The 6,426-nt window shown below is 37.2% G+C and overlaps 2 non-coding genes across 2 annotated transcripts; both read left to right on the top strand.

The window, feature by feature from the left end:
- The first annotated feature begins 674 nt into the window (after positions 1–674).
- On the top strand, positions 675–754 carry dre-mir-99-2 (microRNA 99-2). The gene has a single exon (NR_030051.1). It is a non-coding gene; the product is annotated as a microRNA 99-2 (primary transcript).
- Positions 755–2,903: 2,149 nt separating this feature from the next.
- On the top strand, positions 2,904–2,995 carry mirlet7c-2 (microRNA let7c-2). The gene has a single exon (NR_029984.1). It is a non-coding gene; the product is annotated as a microRNA let7c-2 (primary transcript).
- The last annotated feature ends 3,431 nt before the right edge of the window (positions 2,996–6,426 follow it).

The raw sequence follows: 6,426 nt of genomic DNA, 5'->3' as shown, positions 1-6,426 counted from the left end.
AACCTGGTAATAAACTGCACAGTATTTCCTCTGTTATTTTTATGTACTGTATGTATTGTTGTATATGATCAAGGTCCCATTATGCAAAAACTGCAAAAAGACTATCACAAAATAAAATAATAAAGTTATTGACTTCTTTCCCAGAGATGGGTTGCAGCTGAAAGGGCATCCGCTGCGGAAAAAAATGCTGGATAAGTTGGCGGTTCATTCCGCTGTGGTGACCACGGATTAATAAAGGGACTAAGACGAAAAGAAAATGAATGAATGAATAAATGAATGAGTTATTGACTTCCAAATATAAAGTTATCATATTTTCCAAAATTTCCATTACATTCCTCTTAACTTTATCAATAATTGATCAACTGATTCACTTGATCAAACATCCTGTTTTCTGTATTTGTTGTATTATAAGCGTGCGTTTCCTGATGTTTTCATTTCTTTCTCTTTACAGCACAAAAACTCCCAAGCAGATATGGATACGTCTCCACTGGAGCTCCACCAGGTCAGGAGATGTTGTTTTTGTCTATCCTTGCTTCTATATTTACCACGACTTCATGACCGTGTTTTGTTCATGCCGGGCAATGTTTCTGTGGTCTATCTGATCTGATAACTCGTCCACAGTCTGAGAGACATGATTTTTTGACCTGGTATCTGGTTTCATGAGAAGCTTTGACCACTTGTCACAAACCCGTAGATCCGATCTTGTGGCGTAATCGGCAACCCAAGCTCGATTCTGTGGGTCTCTGTCACTGTGGTGAACTCGACGCACTCTTTGAACTCAACAAAGCAGTGGTGCTTTTTCAGGTGGTGCACCACAGGGATTTTAAAAAAAGCAGAAACCAACAGCTAGCATCATTAACAGTGCACAGAGGAACATTTATATACTTCTGTCAAACAGGCTCGCTTTTACCAAGTCCAATAATTTTACAGACGCAGGGTGTCCGCATGCTCTTAAAAAGTCTTAAAGTCCACATGAACCGGAAGTTGCGACCATTTTTTTCTGTATTGTGATGCAGTTCCTAGAGAAACTAAATACTAAATGAGAAAACAGTGGGTGTGGCTTGTTTTTTTACTGCTGCAAGCTGATTGGATGTAGTAAAGTAGACATTTTTGTTGGGAAAGACGCTAAAGGTGAGTTAAATAAGCTAAATTGGCTGTAGCGTATGAGTGTGTGGGAATGAGAGTGTGTATGGGTGTTTCCCAGTACTGAGTTGTGGCTGGAATAGTTGGCGATTCACACCTGAAATAGAGACTAAGCCAAAAGAAAATGAATGATGATTGAATAATATTATTGAATTATTTGCGGTCTTTTATAAGAAATTTGTTAACCAAAAAAATGTAATTGGATCTCAATTGTAAACCTAAACCCATTTAAACCCACCAGGAACAATAGTTGTGCAAGTTCGTACTTGCTGATAAAATAAAACCTATGAAAAATAAATACAAAACATGTACATATAGACGAATTACCATGTTTGTAAACAGTCAGGACCCGCACGCAGGGAGGTGGCAGAAAAAAAACGAGAGCACTAGCATTTACAGCGAGGGAATGACATCCGATGCGGTACAGAGTTTGTTGTTGTCTTAAAAATAAGATATATTGATTACATATTATATATATTATTTACATAATGCTTTCAGCGTATCATAACAGCTTGTCACCCAGTGATCAGCACAGTGATTCGACAAAATTAACGTTACAGTGAGCGGTGTTCGTCTGACAAGTTCGTTTGCGATAGCACCCTCCCAATGGATCTTGCATAAGATGAAATGACCAAGCATCCAGCCCCAAATATACAATATACAAAAGCTTAAAGTGATTTTACAAGAGAGAAGTTATAGGCCTACAAGTCTCTGGATGCCAACAGTTTTGTTCTGTGTGGTCATGTGCAAGAGATAATGTTCTATGATTACCAGATTCAACATCATGTAGAGCTAAAAAACGCATTCTGACAGCGAACTGCACCTTTAAGGTTGGTTTTATATTCGCACATTCAGACTTTCTTCTTAATAATATAATTTCATAAAAGTATTATTTGCAAACTCTAAACAGCGAAATCATATTAGCAGCCAATGACTATCAAAGTACAACATTGTTCACAGTCAAATAAATGGTGTTAATGTTGTTTTTAAGTCACACTTGCAGGTTATTTCTGACTGAATATTCAAAGTGCCGTGGTAAACAATATAGGGAGTGTGTCACAAGTGGTCACTGAATGAATGTGTGAATATAAAACCAACTTTACCTTAATGACTAACACTTTCACGTTTCATTCTTAGCATTCAGTGTCGGCAGTTTAATCAACCATATTTACTGTTTTTTCTGGAATCATTGCTGTAAAAAAAAATGAGTAGTGTGCATGATTCAGCATAGCAGGAACTTACCTGGTATAACATGAGAACTGCAGCGTCCAGAATTTCTTATTAGGTCGTCACATCATTCAGCTCCCTTTTAGCTAAAGATATCTGCAATTGGCATTAAATCAGTGTGGTGTACGGTAAAAGTTACGTTTTCTATTTTTGGACTTTTGAATTTGTCATCCTACTGCACAACACAACATGTTTGCCATTGCCACCGGTCTCTTTTTGAAAACGGGGACCTGTGTGACGTCATGCGTGACGTATGTTGGTAATTCGTCCATAGGACACCATTAACAAGACTAACGATAATGAATCTTTGCTATAGCTAAAAATGCCTTTACACACTTTACAGACATTGTTTACACTGTTAGTCCATGTATTGTTATGAGTTGGTAACCAGGTTTTTTGTTTAATAATCCAGTGATGGACCATTTGTAAGTCTGAGAGCATCATATTCATATACAGAGTAATTTCTCCTCCGATTGCCAGAAGATGCTGGGTTTTTTTTGCTCCAGGATGTTCCGAGGAACAGCATTGTGGACGTGTGCATCCAGGCTGAGGTAGTAGGTTGTATGGTTTCGAATGACACCATGGGAGTTAACTGTACAACCTTCTAGCTTTCCTTGGAGTACACTCATTTCATCAAGGAAGACGACTTTCTTTCTACAAAGTGGGAAGTTTATAAAAGCATCCATTTGATCCCTTAATACATTGTGTGTTCAGTTTTGCCACTTTTATATGCCTAAAGTGGATAGGCAGACAGGGGCTTTTAGGATTTCAGGGAAAATGATTTAGAATAATGCAGATAATTGAACTTTCCTGAAGGTTCCAATTGGGTGTTTTTTTTACTGCAGTGCCATAGAAAAACCCTTTTTGGCTCCTTTAAAAATCCAGAATCAGAAGGCCAACACAAAATCTGTGCCCGCTTAAATCTGCATATTTCCACAGATTTTTGAGCCCATGATTAAGTCTATTTGTTTACTCATGTAAATGTATAAATATGTATTTATAAATGTTTTAATATATTTCAGTCACATTGTTAAATTATACAACACAGGCTCGTTGTGAAAATGTACCCCCGTATACATTTCTGGAGAGTTCGAATTATGTAGCCAGAGCTATGTAAGGCTGCATTTTGTCTTAAAAAAATGAACACTACAAGGCGGTATGATGCTGCCGGCGGCTTCTGTTTCTTTTTGCGCTACCAGTTGACTGCTTACCTTTGTGTGCACTGCTTTTCCACTGTTAAAGTTTACCCAGTAGCTCACCACGTACGCTGGCAAACTTGAGATGCAGAGAGGAGGTGACCGCGATGGGGTTTGAGTCCGGCGAAGAGCGGTTCCAAAAAGCTGGTAAAACAAAAACAAACGGCAAAAAGTTAAATAAACAAGTAAATAACAGGGTGAGAATGGGGTACGATCTAAAGACGGGGTAAAAATCAGGCAGCTGCGAGGGCTTTTTCTTAATTGCTTTTGAAAACACTGTCAGTTGGGTTTAGGGAAGGGTGTGGGTGCTGGTCAATCGGTTTGTAATAAAGTTAGATGGGGAAGGAGTCGAAGAACGGACAAACTTTTAAATCATTTCTAATAAAAAAATAAGTCGGCGCCAGTGGTGTAGTGGTTAGTGCATTGACACATGGACTCTGATGCTCAAGGCGAACTGAGTTTGATTACAGCCTTGCGGTCCTATGCCGATCCTTCCCCTCTTTCTGCTTCCCATGCTTTCCTGTCAATTCCCTCTACTGTCCTATGCAGTACAGGTAAAAACCCTGAAAAATTAATGATAAAAAAATAAAAATAAAACAGAAACTTAAAGTAAAACATAAAGTGTCCACGCCTGGTCCTCTCTCGTCATCCACTGCTGTCCTTTTATTATCCAGGGCTCCCACCGTGGCCAGTGTGTGGCTCAGGTGTTTCGCATCAACACTCAACCGACAGCCTCATTCCGTTCCCACGACTATCGACCACACCCACTCGTCACACAGTCTTTTTGAAAACACTATCGGTTAGGTTTAGGGAAGGGGGTGGATGGGGTATCGTTCGGTCAGCCAGTCGACAGCGACTTCTGGTGGATTTATGCAAGAACAGCAGGCGCGAATGGCACTTGTGAGAGAAATTGGAGACCTGAAATGCACACACAGCGGCCTCTGGTGTATTCGCGAAAACAAAAACTGAAGAAAATTTACCTTCTAGGACATACTTTCACTGCCCAGAAATGTATACAGGGGTACATATCAATAATGAGCCTATGTTAGAATTATATAGAATCTTGTATTAGATATATGATTTCTTTACCAAACAAGTGCTTCTAATTAGATTTGCACTGTAAACTTTAACCCATTTAAGCACACCAGCAGCTATAGTTGCCGAATTTCATAGTTGCTAATATAATAAATCCTGTGGAAAATTAATACAAAACATGTTCATAGAGGACACTACTATCCCTTGTGCACTTGTGTTTAAATTTACTACATTTTATTATGTTCGGGATGAAAACATCCACTGAATTTATCTGCTGTAAAAATGCATGAGATAAATATTTTTTTCACAGTTTTTTGCATAAACTTGTTAATCAACCTCAGTCCTGATCAAACCTACTAAATTGTTTTACAAATGACAGGATTTTAACTCTTTAATTGCCAAGTTCACAACTGATTTCACTGATTTGGTTAACGAAAACACAAAATGACGTATTTTCAATATAGAAAGTAATTGTGGACTCGAATAAAAAAAATGTATTACAGTCTTGGACAATTTAGTGGATATTTTCATCCCTAACATAACAAATGGGTAGTAGATTTGCCCAGAGTGTATTGTTGATTTATTTATTTATTTTTTATTTCAAAGTATTTTTTCAAAATATGTGTAAAAATAAAATTTGTCACCAAAAACCATTCTGCTAGCTGAAACACAGAAAAAGTTATGGCCAAATTAAGACTCAAAATCACCTCAGAGTGGATGAAAACATCCCCAACAGCACACAAGGGTTAACAAAACTACATACATGAAACCATTTGGAAAAATTGATCACAAATGGCTTAAATAAAAGTTTTAAAAGTTACTATACTCAAATCATAAGTTTGCTGATTTTATTTTATTTTTTACATAATTCTGCTCTGAAATGGTTAAAAAATTCAACAGATTCTGTTTGGCCCTGCCTATCATTGAAGTGTTTCTGTAAAAAAATGCTAAGCTTTATATGGTAACATTTAAATATGTATATATTGTTTAAATTTCACCATAATTAAGATTTTCTTGCATGTACAGTAAAGGTTGCGTAGCTGTTAAAGTTTCTTCAGGGCACCATTGATGGTGGTAAAGAACCTTTATTTATCAGAGCATTCCTTCATGATGGTCATTTACAGTGTTATTCGTATCTGCATTTGGACAGAAGACATGCAGCATATTTTTAGTATTATAATACACCAGCACTAAAATGACAGCTGGAACCACCGCAGAAATCACCCAGTATCCCTTTCAGCTGACAGAGTGGGATGTCGAATTGTCTTGTGTTTTGTCATCACTGCTGCATATCAGTCTGCTTTCCCTGTAGACATTTGTGTTGGCTGTTTATAATCAGATTGCAGTGGATATTTGTGGGGGGAGGGCAATGGTTGACTAGTTGGCTGAAATTGGTATGAAATTGTTCATATTTATCTATTTTATCACTTGCATTGATGTATCTTTGATATTTTTAGCAACAGTGCTGTAATTAGTGTGTTGACAGCATGCTGTGCTGTAGCTCGTGCTCTGGAAAAGTTGCGTCTTTAATTCTTTTTCTTTGAAACACTACATTTGGGCTAATTGTTCAGACAATGCAAGTAGTTGAATTTAAAAATGTATTTCTGCAAAACTTTCCTAAAAAAAAAAAAGTAGTAAATGTGCCCACAATATAAAATGGACCACTTTTTTTTTTTTTTTTTTTTTTTTTTAAGAAAACAGCTTTTGTATTTGCTTGTTCTTTGTGATGTGTCTGATTTCCAAATCATTCATTGAAAATATGAAATATGCAGATGACAAATCCACAAGAGAGCGCTGTCAAATTGTTTGTGAATCTGAAATACAT

This window comes from Danio rerio, chromosome 10 (assembly GCF_049306965.1).
Source record: "Danio rerio strain Tuebingen ecotype United States chromosome 10, GRCz12tu, whole genome shotgun sequence".
Lineage (NCBI taxonomy): Eukaryota > Metazoa > Chordata > Actinopteri > Cypriniformes > Danionidae > Danio > Danio rerio.
Note: the sequence above shows the minus strand (reverse complement) of the source record. Positions and strands in the feature narration are given on the sequence as shown.